Source organism: Rhincodon typus, chromosome 20, assembly GCF_021869965.1.
Source record: "Rhincodon typus isolate 14 chromosome 20, sRhiTyp1.1, whole genome shotgun sequence".
Taxonomy (NCBI): Eukaryota; Metazoa; Chordata; class Chondrichthyes; order Orectolobiformes; family Rhincodontidae; genus Rhincodon; species Rhincodon typus.
The window spans coordinates 27,836,102-27,862,177 of record NC_063351.1 but is presented as its reverse complement, the minus strand read 5'-3'; positions in this window follow the sequence as shown (position 1 = coordinate 27,862,177).

The window sequence follows — 26,076 nt, the reverse complement described above, 5'->3', positions numbered from 1 at the left end:
CTTTATAAACCTGTAACAACAAAGCAAAGAATGAACAGATGGAATTTTCAGACACAAATTAGTCAGGAGGTAGGAGACTGAACATTGTTCAAACTGGGACAGAGTTTGAGGGAGTTCAAAAAAGTTCAAAAATATTGACGTAAGAATGAGATGTGACATTTTAGTTGTTATTTAGTAATTGATACATTTTTAATTACTTTTTCAAACCAAAATACATTGGTCTCAGTCATTCTATCAATCACCCATTATAGCTTGGTTGCCAGTTAGGCTGGACAACTCTGCTATGCTGGAGCTCAACCTGGATATTATTAGGGACACAGACTCTGGTTTTTCTTTTCATTGCCACCCATGTCAGAGGAGATAGGATTGCAGATAGGACATCCCCACACAGAGAATTCACGTTTTTTTCAGCCCATAAGGAAGCCAATGTATTCTGAAGGCTGATAAACCAAGTCAGATCGGGTATATCAGCCTCTGAAGGGTGGATATGGGTCTAACAATAGAAGGGAGGGGAGAGGAGGGGTGTAAAGGCCTATAAAATTTGTTAAAGGACTATTAGCCCTTTATACAGAGGTCTGAGTGAGGGACAGAGCCAAGTGATGGGATTTCCAGTAGTATAGGGCAAAAGGGTGCCTGATTTTGCCAGTGGTGCCGAAGTCACCTGCCAGCCCCATGAAGCTGACCTGTTCTCCTCTTAATCCTGCCAACTCATTTGTACATTTCCAAGACCATCGAGTTCCTTTGTGCTTTACATTGCTCAGTATCCATTTTGAATCACCAATAATTGCAAAACTTCTTCTTGCTACAGTAAGCTTTTAAACATTTGTGTACATATGTTAAAAATAGTGATGCAAACATTATGTAAAATCTATTAGTCCTTCTACAACTAGTCTTTTCTTATGTCTTCCAATTTTTGTGATCTCTTTCAGGAGGCTCGAGGAAGTAGTGATAAATGCTTACGTTCTTTTCCAATACAAAATTGTTGCACCAAATCTAAAGCAATAAACGGAAGCTAAAAATTGAGATATTGTATAATGCCTTCAATTATGTTTATGCAGAGTATTTTCATCCCTCCAGAAAACATTCTCTACTGGTTTTCTTTGGAATTGGCATTTGCACATTATAAATATTGAAGGATTACAGTGAACTGAAACTGGGAATGGAATGATTACATTAATAACAGTGTTAAACTGATGCATTAATTGATATAGAAAAGGTAATGCCAAATACCTGCAATTAATTCATAGTGCAAAATGCATTTCAGCATTTGCACGAGAACAGCTGAATTACATTTTAAATCGATAAGACAATTTTCTGCTGAGTGCTAATAACAGAAGACAGTGGCATGATTGTGAAAAGGATCATTTCATTTGCATTATTAAGACTGCGAAGGAAAACCTTTAAGAAACAGTGACTAAGTATCTTGTTCACCTAAAATAATGTTCCCTCTAAAATACATAAGCTGATGGATCGTTCTAATTCATTTTCTACTTTCTCTGGATCTTTCAATCATCAACAGTTTAATATGCCTGGTGTTTTTAATTACCAAAAAACACCCTTCCTGTACAATTTACTTATCCAGAAAATTCTGCAATTGCTGTTAACTTAGAAGTAGTGTTGGCAAAAACACCTTATAAGTATAATAACAATAATTAATAAATTACAGTTAGGGGTATTGTGTTTCTGTAGTGTTTCCAGATTTGCATACATTGATCTATGGTTGACTCCATTTCCTTTAGATAGAACACAGGCAGTAGACAAAACTTCTTTGCAGATTTTCAGATTCTGTGACAAACTTTCCTCTTTTCAAGAAATCTAGGAAACATGATTGAGAAATAGCACAAGTGTTTAGAAATTTTATAAAGGTGCATAACAAATCCAAATATGTACAGGTTTGTGTATAACAGCTACTGGTATTGAGGTAATAGCCATAAATTAGTATCTGATTCATTTGATATTTATTAAGCAATCATCTACATTTCTAAGCTTTATGGTGAAAATGAATCCCTTAAATAGCTTTTACTATTGAAATTCTCCAACCAAATATTATTCAATATTTAATATAGGTATTCTACTGTAATATTAACAATTGAATCTTTGAGTAGTTCAACAGATCAAGCTGAATCCTGCCATATTTGTGCACGTGAATTGTGTGCTGTGTCCCTTTTTCTGCTGGTTATTTAAGTGAATTTTCATTTTGGGAATTAAGTTTTAAGATATTGCAATCTGACAAAAGCAAGCCACATGATGCACGATTCTACTTGGATAAATATAGGGTGTAACTGGGAAAATCATGCTTTTTTTCAGCACCTTGCATGCACCATTTTGGTGTTTCTGTTACTTCTACCTCTTCAATCTTAGAACAGTATCAGTACTCTGTTAATCATTGCCTAAACAATAAGAACTATTGTAACTGTCAGTGCGAAAAATATTTTAATTTAGGTTCAGCAAAATTTAAAAATGTGCAAAGCCATCAATTGATGTTTTAGTTGAAAAATTTCCATTAAAATAGTAAGACGAATATAAATAAAAATAAAATTTCATCAAAATAAATACACTAATTATGCTAATCGATAGTATCTCTTTCAACAGAAAGAAAAAGTATGTTATTAAATAACCTACCATTTCAGGATTGACAATTCTGAGTTCTTTTTAATTATTAGCATTTGAATGAATTACACACACCTTAAACTATTTGGACTCATAATTCTATATGGGATAATCAATGAGAACAGTAGAGGCAAATACATTTTGCTGCTTAATAATGAACCTCACTTTATGTGAATAAAGAACTCAGTTAAACAAAAATTGCATGCATTAATTATTTACCAAGTGATACAAAAATAATTGCAAAATTAGGGACAAGTGGCACACACTTCCTTACACAATACATTAGTGAAAGTGCACTTAACATGACGTCATTTGCATGATATCCTATGTACCAAAATAGGCTCCTTATTCTAAAAATCTATAAAATGCAAGTACTTGAAGAATACATTACAAAAGAACAATGAGTGATAATGGCCTGTTAATGACTGCTGACCATGAAATCTACTATTTCAAAATCAATGACTAGCAACTAATGAAAAACCTATGTCTTTCACATTCATTCACATTCTGTCAATTCATAGAGGTGGATCAAAGAATTTTTGATTTAATCAGTATGCTAGTCTAATAATGCAATGTTATATAAGTGGTGGATAGCACACAGCCAGTGGTATGTTTTTCGTATGAGAAGATCTGATAATATAGGTTAAGAGTAAAGAAAAGTCGAATAAAATATGCCTCATGAGGAGTAAGAACCATCTCAAACCTTTCAGCGTAGTAAGTATATTTTGTGAACTGGAGGCTAATGATACCCTGTTCAATAATTGCATGATGATAAACAAAATAGTCGAGTGAGCAAAGTGGTGAGTCTTATTCTTTTGTTTCGAAAGCCGAAACAATCATATTTAAACAGTGTATAATACAAATTACAGGATGAATTTTCCAAAAGCCATAATTAATACTGCTGCTAGATTTCATGCTTGACAGAATTTAAAAAAAAATGTGTAACAAGTAGTTCTCTTTGTATGTACTTCTGCTGAGGTAGTATGTGTTTGTCCTTTTGAGTTTGAGCTTATAAAGTGTACAAGCAGCATACTAATGAACATCTTTTAAATCTAATATTTCTGAATACCTGCTGGTGCCAAGGATCCTTTCCTATTGCTGGTCATATCAAAAATTCAGGAACTTACTGAACTTTGGTGTATTGAAAACCTAGCATCAGCCTGTCTCATTTGGTAACACATTCATCGACAAGTTGAGGATTTTTGGTTCAAGTTCTGCACCAGGATTTGAGCACAAAATGTGATTGACAATTTAAGCACTGAGTCAAGGGTGCATTTTGTATGGTGCAGTCTTTTGGATGCAAATTTCAGGTGACATTCACCTGCCAGTTGAGGTATAAGTTCCCATTCCACTTCCTGACAAAAAGGCAATGATTTTTTTCAGCATCCTAGATAATATTCCTCTCTGAACTAACACCATCAAATCATTCATTGCGTTCCCTGTTTGTGGGATCATGTTGGCTCCAATTTGCCTCGTGATATAACATTAAGTATACCTTGGGAGATGCTAAGGATTTACAGACTTGAAGTTGTAATGCAGCACAATGTAAATGTATACTTGTTCCACAGCGGACCCAGCTATTTTTGGTTACCTTTATTACGCTGAAAGAATTGCTTGAAGTCACAATTTAAAAGATCGAAAGAACAGTACTTTTCAAGACTTTGGAAATTTATGATTTGCGATCTTGGTTTTCTACAAAACGTCTGATTCTCATGTTTTTTTGTATCAATAAGGAATAAATAGTTATGTAAAAAGTCATGTAGAAAAATAAACATTTTGTTATCAACATCACAGAGAAACAATAGACTGAAATTTTCTAGCCACTGAACAACATGGACATTGGCGAGTTAGTTAAGAAAATATGGTGAGATTTTAAAAATTAGATTCTCAACATCAAGATGAAAAGTTCTGATTTTCCATCAAAATTTTGAATGATGTGATGAGAATCCTGTTTGTGAGTAGGTACAGGCCTATTTGCATGCATTTATCTCTCATTAGTACCTTACTTATATGTAATTTCCTAGTCTTCCTTGCAGTGGAAAGAAACAAACCAACGATAATTCTGGGCATGCACATCAGAGTGCGTATCCAGCCATTTCAGCTCATGACTTCCTTCTCTGGACCTCCACCTTAGATATCTCAGAATATCTCCGACATCTCAGAATGTGCTTGATGTGCAGTGACTGCTTGCAGCCCCTGTCCATGGAGATTGGCATGGGACATGCACGATCTCAACATATCAGCACAACACATCCCCGATTCACTTAGAACATAGTTCTCCACTTTAATGTGGCATACTGGAGTGCACCAATACCTTTCATTTTTTTCTACTGCCAGGCCGCTCAGGAACAGGCACCTAATTCATGCATTGGAGCAGTTACTCCATCTTATTCAGAACCTACAAGCTCTCGGTACTTCCGTCTTGCCTTGCCTTACTGTTTAGCACAGACACAAAGCCAAACAACTCATTATGATGGTCAGTAGTGATCAGCTGAGGGGTTGGACATGTTGCTGTATGGCAACATCCTATGTCAATGCCACACCTGAATATGTGCCAGCAGCTTACATACCAAACATGGCATGTGCTTCAGCCCAATGGCTATGTTTCATTTGACATACTCTAAGAAAACTGCTGAGATGACACTCAGCATTTTCTATGTATTTGGGCCCAGTATGCTTGCCATAAAGAGTTGTATGCCAAATCCTTCATGATTTACTGCTGGTATTTGCAAAGCCTTGAAACAAATTTACCACTAGTCAAGTAGCTCCATACTGTGACAGGGGACATATTCATGCTGCAACTTACATTTTCTATCCTAAGCACTTTTTAAAAAGCCTTCAAGATGTCTGTCTTTGTTCAATAGTAATTGTTGTGACAGTGCTAAATATGGACCATAACATTTTAACTTTCATTGAGTCATAGAGTCCTACAGCTGTACTAAATGGAAACAGATCCTTTGGTTCAACTAGTCCATGCCAACAGATATCCTCAATTAATCTAGATCCATTTGCCAGCATTTGGCCCATATCCCTCTAAACCCTTCTTATTCACATACCCATCCAATTAGATGTTGTAATTGTACCAGCCTCCACCACTTCCTCTGGCAGCTCATTCACAACATGCACCACCCTCTGCATAAAAAAGATCCCCCTTAGATCCCTTTTAAATCTTTCCCCTCTCACCTTAAACCTACGCCCTCTAGTTTTGAACTCTCCCACCCCGGAGAAAAGACCTTGTCTATTCACCCTATCCAGCTCCTCATGATGTTATAAACCTCAATAAGGTCACCCCTCAGCCTCCAACGCTCCAAGGAAAATAGCTCCACCCTATTCAGTCTCTCCATTTAGCTCAAACCCTCCAACAATGGAAACATCCTTGTAAATCTTTTCTGAATCCTTTCAAAATTCACAACATCTTTCCTGGTGCACAGTATTCCAAAAGTGGCCTAACTAATGTCTTGTATAGCTGCAACATGACCTCCCAACTCCTATACTCAACGCACTGACCAATAAAGGCAGGCATACCAAATAGATTCTTCACTATCCTATCTATCTTCGAGTCCACTTTCAAGGAACTATGAACCTGCATTCCAAGGTCTCTTTGTTCAGCAAACTCCCCAGGACCTTACCATTAAGTGTATAAGTCCTGCCCTGATTTGCCTTTCCAAAATGCAGCACCTCATATTTATCTAAATTAAACTCCATCTGCCACTCCTTGGCCCATTGGCCCATCTGATCAAGACCCTATTGTACTCTGAGGTAACCTTCTTTGCTGTCCACCACACCACCAATATTGCAAATTTACTAACCATACCTGTTATGTTCTTATCCAAATCATTTATATAGATGAAAAGCAGTGGACCCAGCACTGATTCTTGTGGTACACTGCTGGCCACAGGCCTCCAGTCTGAAAAGCAACCCTCCACCACCACCCTCTGTCCTTCTACCTTCAAGCCAATTATGTATCCAAATGCAGCAGGTCAAGCAGCATCATAGGAGCAGAAAGGCTGATGTTTCAGGCCTAGACCCTTCATCAGAAATGGGGGAGGGGAAGGGGGTTCTGAAATAAATAGGGAGAGAGGGGGAGGCGGATAGAAGATGGATAGAGGAGAAGATAGGTGGAGAGGAAACAGACAGGTCGAAGAGGCGGGGATGGAGCCAGTAAAGTTGAGTGTAGGTGGGGAGTTAGGGAGGGGATAGGTCAGTCCAGGGAGGATGGACAGGTCAAGGGGGCGGGATGAGGTTAGTAGGTAGGAGATGGGGGTGCGGCTTGAGGTGGGAGTGGGGATAGGTGGGAGGAAGAACAGGTTAGGGAGGTGGGGACGAGCTGGGCTGGTTTTGGGATGCGGTAGGGGGAGGGGAGATTTTGAAGCTTGTGAAATCCACCGCCAACGCAACTCCACCCACCACTGACGCAACTCCGCCCACAGCCTCAACAGTCAGCAGCTCCAGGGGGAACAATAGCACCCAGCCCTGCTGAATCTTCACCATTCCCCCAGACCTCCCCCTTACTGAGTATGAACGGTCAGTCCTCAGTAAAGGGCTCACCTTTGTCCCCCTCCACCCACACATCTACGAATACCGATCACGTTTGGACATAGAGCAGTTTTTCTGCCGCCTCCGCCTCCACGCTTACTTCTTCAACCGTGAACCTAACCCTCCCTCGACTGACCCCTTCTCCCGCCTCCAACACACCCCATCCTCCTGGACACCACCCCAAGGCCTCCTACCCTCCCTTGACCTCTTCATCTCCAACTGCCGTCGAGACATCAATCGCCTCAATCTCTCCACCCCTCTCACTCACTCCAACCTCTCCCCCGCAGAACGTGCAGCCCTCCACTCCCTCCGCTCCAACCCCAACCTCACCATAAAACCCGTGGACAAGGGAGGCGCAGTTGTAGTATGGCACACTGACCTCTACATCACCGAGGCCAGACGCCAACTCTCCGACACCTTCTCCTACCGCCCTCTTGATCATGACCCCACCCCAGAGCACCAAACCATCATCTCCCAAACCATCCACAACCTCATCACCTCAGGTGACCTCCCACCCATGGCCTCCAACCTCATCGTTCCCCAACCCCGCACCGTTCGCTTCTATCTCCTTCCCAAAATCCACAAACCTGAATGCCCTGGTGGACCCATTGTCTCTGCCTGCTCCTGCCCCACTGAACTTATCTCCAACTATCTGGACTCCATATTCTCCCCCTTGGTCCAGGAACTCCCTACCTACGTCCGTGACATCACCCACGCCATCCACCTCCTCCAGAACTTCCAATTCCCCGGTCCCCAACACCTCATCTTTACCATGGATGTCCAGTCCCTATATACCTGCATTCCCCATACAGATGGCCTAAAGGCCCTCCGCTTCTTCCTGTCCCGCAGGCCCGACCAGTCCCCCTCCACTGACACCCTCATCCGCTTAGCCGAACTTGTCCTCACCCTCAACAACTTCTCTTTCAATTCCTCCCAATTCCTACAGACAAAGGGGGTGGCCATGGGTACCCGCATGGGCCCAAGCTACGCCTGCCTCTTTGTAGGTTATGTGGAACAATCCCTCTTCCGTACCTACACTGACCCTAAACCCCACCTCTTCCTCCGTTACATTGATGACTGTATCAGCGCCGCCTCGTGCTCCCACGAGGAGCTCGAACAGTTCATCCACTTCACCAACACCTTCCACCCCAACCTTAAGTTCACCTGGACCATCTCTAATACCTCTCTCCCCTTCCTGGACCTCTCTGTCTCCATCTCGGGCAACCACCTAGAAACCGATATCCATTTCAAGCCCACCGACTCCCACAGCTACCTAGAATACTCCTCCTCCCACCCACCTTCCTGCAAAAATGCCATCCCCTATTCCCAATTCCTTCGCCTCCGCCACATCTGCTCCCAGGATGAGGCATTCCGCTCCCGTACATCTCAGATGTCCTCGTTTTTCGAGGACCGCAACTTCCCCCACTCAGTGGTCGAGAACGCCCTCAACTGTGTCTCCCACATTTCCCGCAAGTCATCCCTCACACCCCGTCCCCGTCACACTTCCGCCATCTGCAATCCGACCCCACCACCAAAGACTTCTTTCCCTCCCCACCCTTGTCTGCTTTCCAGAGGGACCACTCTCTCCGTGACTCCCTTGTTGGCTCTACACTCCCCTCCAGCCCCACCACACCCGGCACTTTTCCCTGCAACTGCAGGAAGTGCTACACCTGCCCCCATACCTCCTCCCTCACCCCCATCCCAGGCCCCAAGAAGACTTTCCACATCAAGCAGATGTTCACCTGCACTTCTGCCAATGTGGTATACTGCATCCGCTGTACCCGTTGTGGCCTCCTCTACATCGGGGAAACAAAGCTGAGGCTCGGGGACCGCTTTGCAGAACATCTACGCTCGGTTCGCAATAAACAACTGCACCTCCCAGTCGCGAACCATTTCAACTCCCCCTCCCATTCCTCAGATGACATGTCCATCCTGGGCCTCCTGCAGTGCCACAACGACGCCACCCAAAGGTTGCAGGAACAGCAACTCATATTCCGCTTGGGAACCCTGCAGCCCAATGATATCAATGTGGATTTCACAAGCTTCAAAATCTCCCCGCCCCCTACTGCATCCCAAAACCAGCCCAGCTCGTCCCCGCCTCCCTAACCTGTTCTTCCTCCCACCTATTCCCTCCTCCCACTTCAAGCCGCACCCCCATCTCCTACCTACTAACCTCATCCCGCCCCCTTGACCTGTCCGTCCTCCCTGGACTGACCTATCCCCTCCCTAACTCCCCACCTACACTCACCTTTACTGGCTCCATCCCTGCCTCTTCGACCTGTCTGTTTCCTCTCCACCTATCTTCTCCTCTATCCATCATCTATCCGCCTCTCCCTCTCTCCCTATTTATTTCAGAACCCCCTTCCCCTCCCCCATTTCTGATGAAGGGTCCCGGCCCAAAACGTCAGCCTTTCTGCTCCTATGATGCTGCTTGGCCTGCTGTGTTCATCCAGCCCTGCACCTTGTTGTCTCGGATTCTCCAGCATCTGCAGTTCCTGCTATCTATGTATCCAAATGGCAAGTTCTCCCTGTATTCCATGTGATCTAACCTTGCTAACCAGTCTACCATGATGAACCTTGTTGAACACCATATAAATCATGCCCTCATCAATCCTCTTCGCTACTTCTTCAAAAAACTCAATCCAGTTAATAAGACAAGATTTCCCACGCACAAAGCCATGTTGACTATCCCTAATCATTCCTTGCCCTTCCAAATACATGCAAATCCTGTCCCTCAGGATTCCTTCCAACAACTTGCTCAGCACTGACATCAGGTTCACTGGTCTTTAGTTACTTGGCTTTTCCTCACCACCGTTCTTGAATAACGTTAGCCAATCTCCAGGCTTCTGGCAACTCATCTGTGGTTATTGTTGATACAAATATCTCAGCAAATGGCCCAGCAATCACTTCCCTAGCTTCCCACAGAGTTCTAGGGAACATCCGATAAAGTCCTGGGGATTTATCCACCATTATGCATTTTAAGACATCCAGCGCCTCCTCCTCTGTAGTGTAGACATCATTCGATTGTTATACTGAAGACATTTTATGGCTTAAGATAATTTTAAAATTGGGACAAATGGTGACCTAAAATGTATAATGAATCATCTGACCACAGGTTGAGGCAAATCCAGCAGAGCAATATAGAATAAATGAAACTTTCTGCAATGAAATTACCATTTTATCTAAAAAAATTGAAATCAGGTAACTGAATCAATATGAATTTGCATATCTTGTTTCAATTCACTTTTGGATATAATCATTTCACATATTGGGAAATAAAAGGTTTACCTGCAGTTAATCAGCTTGGTGAAATAATGAAACCATACTTTGAACATACAAACAAGCCATATTTCACTACCTGTTTGGCAGAGCAGAGCAGAGAGTAGGAAATATGAATTTCTCATACAAGACCTGAAAGTCTCTCTCCCTCGCCCTATTTCTTTCATTATTTCTGAAGATCATTCACTGAGAACTCAAAGATATCTACAAACTTGGTCACTGTTGAGAATATGAGTCAACAGTTAAACAGGGCTGCACGGTGGCTGTGTGGTTGGCACTGCTGCCTCACAATGCCAGGGACCCAGGTTTGATCCCACCCTTAGGTGACTGTGTTGAGTTTGCAGATTCTCCCTGTGTCTACGCGAGTTTCTGCCAGGTGCTCTGGTTTTCTCCCACAGGCCAAAGATGTGCAGGTTAGGTGGATTGGTCACGTTAAATTGCCCATAGTGTTCAGGGATGTGTACGTTAGGTGCATTAGCCATGGGATATGCAGGGTTACAGGGATAGGGTAAAGAGATGGGTCTGAATGGGATGGTCTTCAAAGGGTTAGTGTGGGCTTGTTGGTCTTTTGGAATTCACTGCCACAGAAGGCTGTGGAGGCCAGGTCATTGAGTACATTTAAGACGGAGATAGATGGGTTCTTGATTGTAAAGGGGATCAAGGGTTACAGGGAGATTGGGGTTGAGAAACTTATCAGTCATGATTGAATGGCAGAGCAGACTCGATGGGCTGAATGGCCTAATTTCTGCTCCAATTTCTTATGGTCTTATGGTGTTATGGGCCAAATGGCCTGTTTCCATTCTGTAGGGACTCTAAGGAAACTGTAGTTTCAGGTTAACAATGAACATCTTAAGGTTTCCAGGAGTTTTAAACTATGTAATCTTTATTGTTATTGTCTAAACCAGACTCACTGTGCTTTTAAACTTATTACCTGTGATTGCGTGTTTGTGTTTAATGTTGTATTTTATAAGTTTTCTTAAGGTAGTTGGTAATAAAATTTGTCTTTCTTGAATTCAAAAAGACCTTGTAATTGCCATTAATGTTGACTGGTAATACCTTTCGATTGAAGTGTGAAAGCTGCATACTAAACACAAATAAAAACAAAATTTCTGATGAAGGGTCTAGGCCCGAAACGTCAGCCTTCCTGCTCCTCTGATGCTGCTTGGACTGCTGTGTTCATCCAGCTCTGCACCTTGTTGTCTGTAAAAACAAAATTTGTTGCATCTCATTAAGTGATAGTTAAATGTCTGAGAGTCAAATCACCCTCTCTCAACTAGTCGTGAGAGTAATACCTTACCTCTGAATCAATCCAGGATTACACTGCAGTGCGACACTAAAATAGTTTTCCCTTAATGAAAATTATGGGGTGTGAGGTTGGAGAGGAGGCACATGATTGCTAGAATGATGTGTACTTTGAAAAATGCAACACGGCAGTGATATGGCTCAACCATGTTATGTTTCTATTGCTGCTCAAATGGAAAGAACATTTCTGGTAATGGTAATCTATACATGATGCTATGCTATGAGTAGACAGCATAATGGCTTATACCACTGACTGTCTCTAGGAGGAAGCAGCAAAGGAACTAAAGAAAGAGATGACTCTGAATTCTAAAGATACTTCCATTTCAATGGTGTGGATTGCCTGCTGGGTCTGTGCAGCTGACTTCACAGATTGTCAGATGGCTCAGTACTGATCCAGAGCAAGTTCTCTGGGAGAGATTTTCCAGGAGTTGAACATTTAAATTAACAGAATAGCAGTGTAGTGCGAAATGATGATGAGATTGGAAAATGTTGATGTACGAAGGGACAAGGGTGTCTTTATATGAAGGTCACTGAAATTGAATATGTAGCTGTTAGGAAGATAGATGAAGCTAATTCAGTTCAATTCAATTCAATGGTATGTTGGCCTGCATTGCAGGACAGCTTGATTACAGGATCAAGGAAATATTGCAGTCGTATAGAGCCTTGGTGAGACCACAGCAAGACTATTGTTTACAGTTTTGGTCTCCTTACCTAGGAAATGATAGACTTCTCATTGAAGAGTACAGTGAAGATTCACTAGACTGATTCCTGGGTCAACTGGACCTGTATTCACTTGAGTTTATTACAAATCTCATTGAAACATTTTTGAAAGGACCGGGCAGACTGGATGCAGGTATATTGCCTCTTGTCAGGGTTGGTCCAGAACAAGAGATCACAGACTCAAGATATATGGTAGGCCATTTTGGAATCAGATGAGGAAACATTTCTTCACTGAAGAGAGTGGTGAACCTGTGGTGTTTCTTACCACAGAAGGCTTTGGAGGCCAACTCACTGAATATATTTAAGAAAGAAACAGTGAATTTCTCGAGGCTGAAGGTGTCAAATGCTATTAGAAGAAACTGTTGCATATTGGTAAAGAATCAGACTTCATTACGTTGAATGGCAGAGTTGGGGGGGATGGGCTGAATGGCCCACTCCAAATCCTATTTTCTATGTTTTTCTAGAGCTAATCATATAGTGCAAGTGCAGTCTGAATTCAGTGTCAGAATTTAATCTAATGTTGAAGCAAAGTGGAATGATATTCCCCGAAAGATGGAGTTTTACACTGCTTCGCTTTAGAAGCGGTTCAGGCCTCCACATTTGACATACAATAAGCAAGTTTGTTGTTTGTACAAAGTGATTGTAATGTGAATGTATCATAAATGAAGCCATGATTTACTTATGGTAGAGTACATCAGGCTATAATTAATAGATTGCTCTTTGTGTTAACATGTCAGAGGTTTGATGATATTATAGTTTGAGGAAGAGTCAGAGATCTGAAGTGTTAATTCCAATTTCCTTCTTCATAGACATTAGCAGATCTGTTGAATATATCCAGAGCATTTCTGTCTTTGTCTCTTAGTTTTGACTCTGAATTCTGATGTTACATGCTGTACCTTATGTAATTCCAATAGTGATGTCTTCAAACAGCTGGCCTTGTGTGATAATGCAAGATTGACTTTTATTAAATTTGTTGTCAGTATAGACAGGCCTTTCCTGGTGCGTTGGAATTGGGACAAACATACAAGGAGATACCAGCAGCCACTGATGGGCCTGCCTGCTGGTCATTCTGCACCCAAAAGGTTCTTACTGGGTGATGCCCCTCCTCAGCAGAACACCAAACACTGGAAACAGATGCCTCATCTCTATTTGGTTTGTTATATAAGAGAAAACAGACCATTTTCAGCCAACAGAAGTGTGCAAAGACATAATAGTTGTAAGAACAGTTCAAAGGAAAATTTTAAAAATATCTACTATTTACAGTATACTCTGGGACCAAACACTTCATGATGTTAGCAAGATTTAAGTTTCTGGGGGGAAAAGACAAATGGGGTCTTCAATCATTTTATAAAAGCAGACAATTCCTTTTATGCATTAATTCTCTGATTTATAACTCTATTGTATATTATTTGCAATCTTGACCTTTCCACGCTCTGCCTGAATAGATACTGTAATGCAACCAAGAAATGTATCTTTAACTAACCACCCGTATAATAAGAGCCAGGTCCATCACTTCAATCATTCACACAACACTCTTTAAGCTGTCTGAATGAATTGTGTTCCTGGGCATTGCAAAGCAAATGAGTTACTTTAAATGCATTCAAAAACATTCACTATCTTCAAACATTTTACGGAGACAATTTTTTTTTCATGTTGTTTTAACCTTGCATACTATTTTAATGATATTGCTCACTTTTTATTTTCCTGTTTTGTTGGGCCACAGTTGTATTATTCTTGTTCTGATTTATGATTTCTCATTTGGTAATAAAGTACATGTAGCCCTAGTCCTGTGTACTTGTTAGTGGTGCCTCACGTTGGAGAGAATTTAATACTTCATAAATACACCAGCAACTGTTAATGCCAAAAGAAGGAAGGAATGCCTTGCCGCACATTCCCCATGACCCACACAGACAATTTTCAGTAAAATGTCATTTTTAAGTTGTCACTTCCGTCAAGGAGAATCCCACACCACCAATTGTTTTGGCTGGCTATATGCTACTAATTGGCAACTTTCACAATCAGCTCCAAAATTTACACAATACTCAATATTAATGCTAAATTGACATTGAACCTGTGTAGAAGCAAATTCTTATGGACTGATTGTAACTAGTAGAGGTAGCAGTAAGTACAGCTTAGGCTAATGGATGCAGATGTCTTAGGTATGTTTGTCACTGGAAGCTTTGAGGAAGCCACTATGTCACCAGAAAGTGGAATAAGCAGAACGTAGGAATGGGAGTAGGTCATTTAGCTCTTCAATCCAGTTCTGTAATAACTAAGAGATGCACCAGATGCACTATCCCCATTGAGGCTTCTGAGATGATTGTTTGCAAGGATAATATAATGGGAATGTGAAGTGGCCGCATAACAGATTTTCATAATTGAAGCTGACCCAAATGGGGATGTTTTACACAAGATAAGTTGTTAATTTGTCAAAGCAAAGAAATATCAACTAACTTTATTATAACATTTAAAAAACATTTGGACAGGTGCATGGATAGGAAGAATTTTAAAGGGATATAGGCCAAATGCAGGCAAATGGGACTAGCTTAATTTAGGAAACCTGGTCGCCATGAACAAAGGCTGAAAGGCCTGGTTCCGTGCTGTGTGATACGATGACCTGCTTTGTGTAGGACAGTTTACAACAGCTGAGTTCTACAAGAATAACAGCATTTGGTGGGAGTTGAGGTAACCAATGTACCGAGAATAGACTCAGTAACAGCCAACCATTGTAGAACAAATTGTTGCAATTGTTTAATGGCTGAAGCTTCTTCCAGTTTATTTAATTCAGTCTTCAAGAAACAGGGAGAAAAATAATTTAATTAGTTAGTCTAGTTTAGGAAAATTTAGGAGGTATGGTAAATTTGCAGATGATACCAAGATTGGTGGTACAGTGGACAGTGAAAAAGGTTATCTGGGAATGTAGCAAGATCTTGATCAACCGGGTCGGTGGGCTAAGGAATGGCAGATGGAGTTTAATTTAGATAAATGGAAGGTGTTGCACTTTAGTGAGGCAAAGTAAGGCAGGACTTACACAGTCAATGGTAGGATCCCGGGGAGTGTGATAGAACAAAGATATCCAGGGTACAGGTTCATAGCTCCTTGAAAACAGTGTCACAGGTAGACAGGGCAGGGAAGAAGGCTTTCAGCATGCTAGCTTTCATCAGTTAGAGCATTGAGTATAGCAGATGGAACATCTTGTTGCAGCTGTACAAGATGTTAATGAGGCCTCATTGGAGCCCTGCATGCAGTTCTGATGACCCTACTATAGAAAAGATATTATTAAACTAGAAAGAGTGCAGAAAAGATTTATTAGGATGCTATCTGGACTAGAAGGTTTGAGTTATGAGGAGAGGTTGGATAAACTGGGACCTTTTTTCCCTGGAGCATAGGAGACTGAGGGGTGACCTTATAGAAGTCTATAAAAAACATGAGAGGCAGGGATAAGGTAGATAGCTGAAAGCTTTCCCCCATGGTAGGGGAATCTAAAACTAGAGAGCATAGGTTTATGGTGAGAGGGAAGAGATACAAAAGGGTCCAGAGGGGCAATTGTTTCATAATTAGAGTGGTGAGTGTCTGAAATGGGCTGCCAGAGGTATTGGTGGAGGAGAGTACAATTTTGTCATTCAAGAAATATTTAGACAGGTACATGGATGGGATAGGTATGTAGGCAAATGGGACTAGTTTAAATTGTGAAAACTGGGCAAGTTGGGCCAGGGGCCTGTTTCCATGTTGTAGACTTCTTTGTCTCTATGACTCTATTTCCTCAAAGTGCAAGCCATTTTTGACTACCACATTCTGTCACTCACATAGCTTTTCATAATCCAAAGCTACAGATTTCTACTCCAAGTGCAGACAGTTTGGAAAGAGCAATTCAGAATCATGTATGCCACTTTACTGTCTCATTCATTCAAAAACTATCACAGCTAATCTTGAAAGTACATAGCAGGTCATCTGCAAAATGTTTAGAGTAAAGCTCTTCCTCAGAATTTGCACATTTTGTTCATTGTGAGGCCATCCAAACTGATTGAGCTATTTGAAGGCAAGAGACACAAAGCAGATTGGCAATGGAATAGAATAGCATGCTGATGATCTCCCTGATGGATCTGTACTCTTATCCATGACCAACATCTACGATGTGCCACCCAGAATAAGCATGTTCATAAGTCAAGTGCTTAATAACTTGTATATGTCAAATACTTGTATAGATCTTATACTGTGATAGCCTCGGAAACAAATCAATGGAATTGTTTTGTGATTTACTCCCTTCATTTCCATTAGTATACAGATTTAATCAAGGATGATCAAAGTAACATGAGATGTACATATCACAGTTGGAATGTTATGAGCTGTGCAGGACTGAACAGGGATATAAATGTTGGAAAATGGGGAGTGATGGAGGATGAGGTGGGTGCCATCAAAGCCTGTTCCAACCACTGATAAAATTTTAAAAGCGGCTAATGGCACAGCTGGAGACTGAAGCTCCACCAGCCCTCCAATTAGTTAGCAGCATTTGAAGGCAGGATCCCATACCTTAAAGAGATCGAGGCCAAAGGCAACACGTTAACTGCTCAATTAGCTGGAGCTCACTCAAATGGCCAACGCAAGGTTACCTCCATAGTGCCTCCCAATCCCCACAGCCTTTCTTGCCTTTCATTGGATCTGGGTCGCCCCACCAAAGGCCTGGCCATCAATTCCATTGATGGTCATAATCTGACTTTCATGATTATATGGCTTGTACAGTACAATTTCTTGGGGGTTATCCCTAAATTGTGTTTCTTCTGCTTCATGTTATATCACTTCTTCTGGGTTCTGAGCCATTGCTCCTGTACTCACAAGTTCATATCCTAACAGCCTGGGCTCAAACTTAGTCTGTGATTTATCTCTAGATCTAACACGTTTCTCTTGCTTGTCCTTCTCACTGTGAAGAAAGATAGTGTGCTTTTAGTCAAGTATAAATTTGTCAGCTCCAATTCTCTATGCATTGTGATTTCCTCATTGCACAGCTGTATTTACAGCCTGTTTAAAAGTGCTGGTGATTAATCAGCTTGTTAACTGCTTGATGAATGAGAAACTATCAATACAAGTAAGCTACAATTGGCTGATTTGCAAGAAGACATGGTCAAAAGTACAGGTACTCTCCTCTCTGAGTTCAAAGGTAGCATGTTCAGGACACAAATAAGCAAACTACATTGACGCTCTTGTGAAAAAACAAGGAGTGCTGTATTGTGGCAGGTGCTATGGATGATATACTAAACTGATGTCTTATTTTATTAGTCTTATAGTTCAGCACAAATGAAAGATTTCATAGGCATTGTTGTGCCCTGCCATCAGTCATGCTTGAACCAACATCAAGGTGTTTGTGGGATCTTGCTGTGTCAGTGACAGTGATGTTGGCCAATGCAATACATTATTCAAAGTAATTTACTGTACTGAAAGATGTTTCGGGGAGGTGCGATGTAAATACAAGTTCTTTTTTTTCTTTTCAGGAAAATCAATAAAAGTGCTGGCATGCATCTATGCAAAATATAAGACACAAATTAAACAAACATTTGGATGCACATGAACAGGCTGTGAACGTGCACAAGGTTTTTTAATGCAATAAAAAATTGTAAGTTAAAATACCAGATACATTACAGAAATTTAAACTAAATTGGGAATCAATATAAAATAATATAAATGCATAATGAATTAATAAATCTTGCAGCATCAGATTTTACCTGTTGAATTCAAAGAAAATCATTTTTACTTTGCAAATAAGAAGCTAACAGCTTGCAAGATATTTCAAACCAGTCATAAAATTAATAAAGGAAGCTGTGTATATTACAAATGAATATTTGCCAAGAGGCTTATTACTAGGAATTAAGGTCAGATGAGATTCACTGATAGGCTTTCTTAGAAACAAATTAATAAAGATTCATGATAAAAAGCGTCGATAAAGGATACTGATATCCTAGAATAAATCACAACGAAGGAATTCAGAGAGAAGGAGATTTAGCTAACTAGGTATTTGGAAGGAAGAGGCAATAGTGAAAGAAATGAGAAATATCATTCTAAAACTGGAGCAACTGATTCTAACATTGGGGTGCTGACCAGCAAATTGTACTGGTTTCCTAATCAGTAGGTCCTGCTGCACTTATTGCCAGGATCTCATTTGACTTTTATATTTCACTCCGTTTCTCAGTGGTTAGCTGACCAGTGAGCAGGGAGCTTGCAGTCATTGAAGAGAGAGTAGAGAAGGAGCAATTGGAGCTGGGCAGAGGGGATGATGGTGCCATGGATGTAGATGGTAGATGGAGTTGGGTAAGGATCATTCTGATCACAGGGGGTCTCAAAGGTCACAGAAAGGTAATGGTGGGAAGCACAGCTTCAGATTGATGGGATCATCGTCACTTTCTTGGATCAGCTTATTTATGGTTAGTTGTTTGTTTGGAATCAATCTTACTCCTCTGGCCCACAAACATGCTGGAAAAATACTTGCCTGCTAGATCCGATACTTCTTGCCAGTTGTTGAGTTTTCTGAGTCCAATGGAACTTAGCATACAGAACTATTAATGTAGCTAAGTTACTAACCTCCTGCTCTGCATCCCACAAACCCCTGTAGTGCAGTTTACCCATGTTGCTTGCAAGCTGTTTCAATTAAAATGCAAGTGGCCTGTTAATTTTTGTTGTGGTCAGTTCAGATCTTTCAGAATTTAACGCACCCCCTCGCATGGCTCTCTTCTGCCTATTAAAATGATTAAATAATTCTCCAGAATTTGTTACCAGTGGAACCTATATTGAATAAAAAGTTATATTTGGACTGTGGACTGTCCAGTAGACCAATGACGGGCAGATATAGAACAGGTGTTACATAAAACTTGTAACATGAAGGTGTTAAAAGCTGAATTTAGGCTGGTCTCTCCAATTGAGTTTTAAAACTCCAGTTCCAAAAATGATGGTGTATATGAATGTCTTTTACAATTTTAGTAATGAGGCCACAACAGTAGTGATCAGCTAGAATACTGTCTTCAAACTGTAGTTTATCATGCAAATTACCTAATTGCCACAATAAACTAAGAATGGGAATTAAAAGGCTGATGGTGTTTCTCTAGTGTTGGGGACGTGATGTAACGGTAGTGGAACACACTAAAAATCGTTAGCAATGCATTGTGAAATTTTATTTCTCATAAATGGATGAACCAATACAGGTGAGTAAAAGTGCTTTTTTCTTTTTTTTGTTCTTGAATGATGAACTCATAGAACATAGGTTCTGCAACTGAAGAGAGAATATTTCTAGCCTGTGCCTAAAGGATTGGAAATATTACTGCAGAAGTTAAAAATAGTATGGAAAAGCGTTTTTGCAAGAAACTATAGCTGTGATGCCAATGAATCACGAATTATAGTGGAACAAAGGGGGAATGGACAGGTTGGGCCATAAAAGAAACAAGATATGTAGCTGGTATGAATTGCTGAAAGAAAGTCAACAAACGGACTTGACAAAGAAGCAGCGCATAATGAACATGGGCTTGTCGGGTTAGTTGTATGATTGCGAGGAGTTGCAAGGAGAGTCAAGCATCTACAATGCACCACTCGTGATGGAGAAAGCTCCACTGACCTTAACCATTTTATCTCACGGTGCTTCCAGCTACTCAGAATGACATCTGAGATACCAGGTAGCTGAATTTATGGAAGTCTTGTCTGCATTTTTAATGAAAGGAGCAGGATGTGTCTCACACAAGCATAAAATATACACTTGTTGGGCTTTTGGAAATAGTGCTGAGGTTAGTAAGTCCCAATGTTTGCCTTTCCAAAGAACTTAACCTGAAGTTTGGGAGTTATAAATTTATTAAAGAGACTTAAATGCTCTTAAATGGAGAATAAGGTTTGTATAAATGTCATAATTTGAAAATATTTCAATCCTAAGACCTTTCCAAATTAAATAAAACTAGGCTGTAGTCATACACTGCTCAAGTCCACTCATTGTTAGGCCATTTAGTGTAGCTTTGGAAAAAAAAACATCTAATCCTACAGTTAAAATAGATTTCATTGTTGACATGTCTGAAGGGATGTTGCTAAAGCTAAATCTATTATGAAACAAAAACAGAAAACCTGGAAAATATCAGCAGGTCTAGCAGCACCTATGGAGAGAAATCAGAGTTAATGTTTTGGGTCCAGTGACCCTTCTTCAGATAAGTCTTATGAATGCTTGGCTGAGTTTCAAAAGATTCAAGACTACTTATCTCAACACAGGGCTGAATTCAAATTATGATTGACAGTTTCAAAAGTCTATTAAATAATTAGCTGTCTTCAATGTTAATAGTGGATGTACAATTGTTTTAATAATAGATTGAATATTTGAGGCGATTTAAATCTTTAAATGGGTTTCCTGACAGAGATCATTTTTCTGTGGCAAGTGTGCACAACTAAAAGCAGTATTAGATTCTTAAAAGTTTCATTTATTTTTCACCTCTTCCCACGTGGCTCCTGAGGCCTGCCTATTGTGGATACTGGGTGAGTGGCTTTGGAGATAGTAGGGTGATGTGAAGTTGCCTTGAGGGAGCATTGGTGTAGGTGTAGGGTGAGAGCAAGACAGCCTAGCAGCATTTAATAAAACTGTAATGATGTCTCAGAGAATCAAGCAAGTGAAGTTTGACGCTGGAACAGAAACTAAATTGCATATCTGGAGTGATACCTCACTTCAAGTAACACTTACAGACAGGAGAATTCGTCACTGCTGAAGTGAAATACTGTAGACTGGACTGCAAAAAATAATCTATCTGGTAACAGCTTTTAACAACTGAAAGGAGCCTGTAAAAATGCTTTATTCACTGTTTCACTTTGCCGTTGAAGCAGTCACTTCCATTTTGCACTTTAAAAAAAAAATCACTTTTATGGATAGATCTTCAGAGTTGAAACCAGGACAAAGAAGAAAGAACTCAACTGTGTCACAGTTGCTGTCAAATAGCAGCTGTTTAGACCAGCTAAGGCCACAGCCACTAAAGGTAATGCAGCGCAAAGTCAATTTAACTCAAGAACAATTGGAAGAAGCATGAGTAAATGTTGAAAAACTTTTGTGTACCATTAAAAATCCTGAAAATAGTTGCAAAAAGACCACAAAATTTCCAACATTCAAATGGAAGGCATCGAATCTCCACCTTAATTTACTTTGTTCTGAAAACCTGTTGCATTTTGCTTTCTAGACCTTGACATTCCAACTGAGGCAAACCAGCCATCAAAAAAATTGTTATAGGGAATAAAGATCTCCATAGGCTGAACCTATCAGGTTTGTCTGATGATCGTCTGAAACATCCAGATAAAAGATGGTTAATACTCAAAAATCAATTATGAGCTAAGCTTCCGAATACAGAATTCTGGAACTCTGGTCCACCTTACAACAACAGTCAGAGACCATTCATCAACTCATAGGTAGAAGCACAGACGAACATCATGATGGCAACTTCATAGTGGCAAAGCTAGCTAACAGAATAATTGAGCACATGGCTGCTTTTACTCTAATGCAAGCGCTTCAAAAAGACCTCTCGGACTAATCCAAAGCTTACACTACTACAAGTACAGAGCTGTACTGAGCCTCCAGACTTTCTGTAATTTGTTGACCATTGGCATGCTAATCAATGCAAGAAACCCTAAGCATTGCAGCTTCATACATGCACCAAGAAAATGTTTAACTTTTTAATGCCATATGCAAGGTATGAGACACCAAACAACATTGGAAGTGCCAATGCAGAAAGCAAAGGCTGAAAGATGGAGTTAGATGTTACGAGAAGACACAACCTGGGATCAGACAGGTTCGACATCCAATCCACCAAGACCATATACAAAACATTGTAGAGTCATAATCTTTTAAAAAACTAGCTTTATGGCCAAATGATGAGAATGACTAGACCACAGCCATTCTAAAAGAGCTAACATTTGGTGTGACGAACATCAAAGAATGTACTGCCATAGCAGTATAACCAGGTGCCTTTGCTACTATTCAGATTACATGCTCACAAATTAAGGACCAGCGTGATATACATGCAAAGCTGAGTAAAGGTGCAGATACAAATGTCCTTCCAGTTTGCACGCTGAAATATATGTACTCACAGAAGTGGCAAACAATGATTCAACAAATCAGTGTGAAATTCATCACATACGAAGACTTGGAGATGTCATCCTGGGATGTATTACATTCAAGTGTTGTTACAAAATCTCACCCAAGTAAACCCAGACATTTTGTTCTGGACGTCAGAGTGGTTACTAATCCATCAGGGTGTAGGGACCTGACATTGGTCATTATTGATGGCATCATCTATTAATGGCTGGTTAATTTGTTTTAATGTCCTTTTTTAAGGTCAGGAAGAAACAGGTGGGCTGTTAATTGTTTGAGTACATATAGGGAGCACCAGTAACACTGGGTGTGGATGAGATGAGTAAGATTGAGGAAGTCAATAAATTATCACTGCAAAAGGCAAGCTATATATGCCTTTGTTTGAGCCACACCACCCCTTAACTAGTTATTAATGGTAGTAAAGGATATTGCTTAATGGTGGACTCTAAGATTTCTTTCTGATGAAGGTTTGAATTGGAATTCCTTTGGAGAAGAATAACCGAAACTAAGTGTAAAAAGTGACAGGATATCATATTCCACCAATGTTCTGTGAATGCAATGAGACCATGAAATATTGTATTACAAGAATATGGATAACAATTATTTTGTTTAAGATCTTTGTAGTTATCTCTGTGATTTTTAAATCCATGTGTAGTGTGGGATCTGTAATAATTGCTTGTATTATAGTGCGCAATATTGAAGGAAAAATGTATTTTTTTTCTTCAATTAGTTTTGGGAAGTTTGTTATCATAAGTTTGGATTTAAAGAAACATGGGTGATCTATTAATCATGTTGTTAAGTTTGTCACTGCCTTTATTTAAAGTTAATAAGAAGCAGGTGGTGGCTATTAAATGTCTGTGCACATATATATAGGGAGCTTTTGCATATGTGGTGAAAGTGGTAAGATTGAAGAAGATAGTAAATGCTGTCTTATGAAAAGAAAAGATAAGATGTATGTCTTGCTGTCAGCGTTGGATTCTATTGACATTGTTAAGACAACGGCAAGGACCACAGACCACAAGGAGTACCATTGGATACCCTTTGGTCACACCCAGAGGAAAATATATAACTCTACAATGCAGATCTTTGCCACCAGGCTGCACAGCAGCATTTGGGCATCATTTGTCACTATTCCCAGAATATGTGATGCATTGATCAATGAACAGGTTAAGAAGCAAGATTCCCATGGCTAGCACACAGGCTTGAATTACCCCAACTTAATATTGGATAGAAAATTGGAGTACAACATGCAACTGATGGCACCTGGAATTGAGCATAAATTAGCACCAAATATCCAGAACCATGGTTGTATCAAGAATGAACACCAAATGGGATGACATGCGATGATATAGATGGTAAATTGCCCCAATGCCACAACCTGAAACACTAAAAAAATGTATTGAGCATAGAACATAGCCTAACATGCAACAATAACAAAGCAAACATAACCAGCATTCTGAAAATGTACAGCCACAATGATTAATGTTGTGTAGTTGTTCGATTTGTTCAAGGTAAACTCTTAATTTAGGAAAAGAAGGGACTGCTGTAAAATGAACATATACTTTTAAGAAGGCATATCATAAACTACAGTCAGTCACCACATTCTTTGTCAGGATATGATGTATTTGTCCCATAACTTGTTAGGCAGCTTGAAGTAGCAGAGATAGGAGTCAAATGCATTGCACACAGCTCCCAATGATCTTTACCTGTAAATAGCCTTATTTTAAAAAAACAACACATATTATTTTATCACTCATCCTTGTGTGTGATTGGAATTTTTATGTTGAAAAGAAGAATGTATGACCCATTCCTAATTGCTCTTGAGAAGGTGGTGAGCTGTCTTCTTGAACCAATGTAGTCCATTATTTCATTAATTGACTTTAAGTCTACAATATGATTATGGAGTTTTGAACTCAGGAAATTTTGAAGCAGTTCAGTTGACCAGGGTCTTTCTTGGGCTGGCAAGGTGCCTACCTGAATCTAGCAGAAACCTCACTGATCAATGCAAACTAGAGTAGTATGAAATACATAAGATCCAAGTGCCCACTGTGAAGAGTAAACCAACAAATGTGGTAGTATAGCACAGGTGTCAGAAAAGGCCAGGGTTTGCATTACCAGTGAGAAACGTATGTCCCAGTAATAACCTAGGTTGTTTCTCAAAATGTTTCTGTGGTCTTGGCACTAACTTGATTAAAACTGCAGTATATTATCTCCTTTACAGTTATCGCTGTGGTTTGCTGTTGCACTTGTCAAAGAAGACTGTAAGCACTGATATCACGTGGAAGTCTCCATGGCATAACATTCTAACTCGGTAGGGTATCAAAACAGGGGCATAAACAGAAATTGCTTGAAAATCTCAGCAGGTTTGGAAGCATCTGTGGAGAGAAATCAGAGGTAACCTTTTGCGTCCAGTGACCTTTCTTCAGAATACGATCAAAACAGGAAGGTAGTGGTTCAACTCATAGCTTTATGCTGTGCCACAAGCTGAATCTTATAGGACTCCTGTACTTTTTTAAATTGGCAACAAATATTATTGTCCACACTGACATCCAGGAAGTACCCTGCAGCTGATGGATAACATAGCTTTTACTTAAAGATAGATTTGTGATGCAACTTAATCTAAGATTTTTAAATTGTACTTTGATAGCTTATGAGAAAGTATTGTGGTAGAATTATTTTCCGATGCTAAAGCCAAATTATAAAAGTTTTATTAGCTTAATATATATCTTTATGTGTACATCTATATAAAATGATTTGATGATGTGCTTACTGACCAATGAATGCATTCTAGTTTAAATTAATTCTGAGTCTACATAACTCGTACTTCTAATTATATTGCTGGTAGTGATTTTAAAATTAAATATACTTATTTTAATTGAATTTTTTTTATGCATGTGATGACAGTTGAGCCAATATTATTGTAAATGTGTTGAAAAGTGACAGTGTTACACATACACACAGGCCAATTGGGTTCTAAGTGAAGAAAGATACATTGTATTTACTGGAACATAAGATCTACTTTTTTATGAATAAAGATCACCCAAAATTGTAATGTCTGTTATGGTCAGAATATCTTGCCGTGGCACAAATCATGTGTGGCAGTTGTCTTGGAATTACGTACGTGTATCGCATCCAAAGGAAATACAATAAAAAAGATCTTCTTACACTGTAGGATTTAAACTGAAAGTGGCAAATTATGCCCAAACACAGAGAAATAGATTGGCTGAAAGACATCTCAGTCCTCCTCCAACTCAGAAAATGGAAGAAACAAGAGGAAGAACCAGTGAAAGTTGAAAAGTTCCCTCAACTTTTGATGCACCTGAGAACAAGTCTGTGGATATTAAAATGTGCTAAAATAATACCAATAAAAACACCTGACCACCAGAAGACCCGTTACAGTCATTTTAACAGGTTGTTCAGATGGTTAAAAACTGCCACCATTAACGACAGTTATGAGAAAATAGGTTAAAATTCCACATAGAGGACACTACTTTTCATTTTCAGAGTAAGTGTGGGGTGGACATATTAGATGTTGTCTCTAA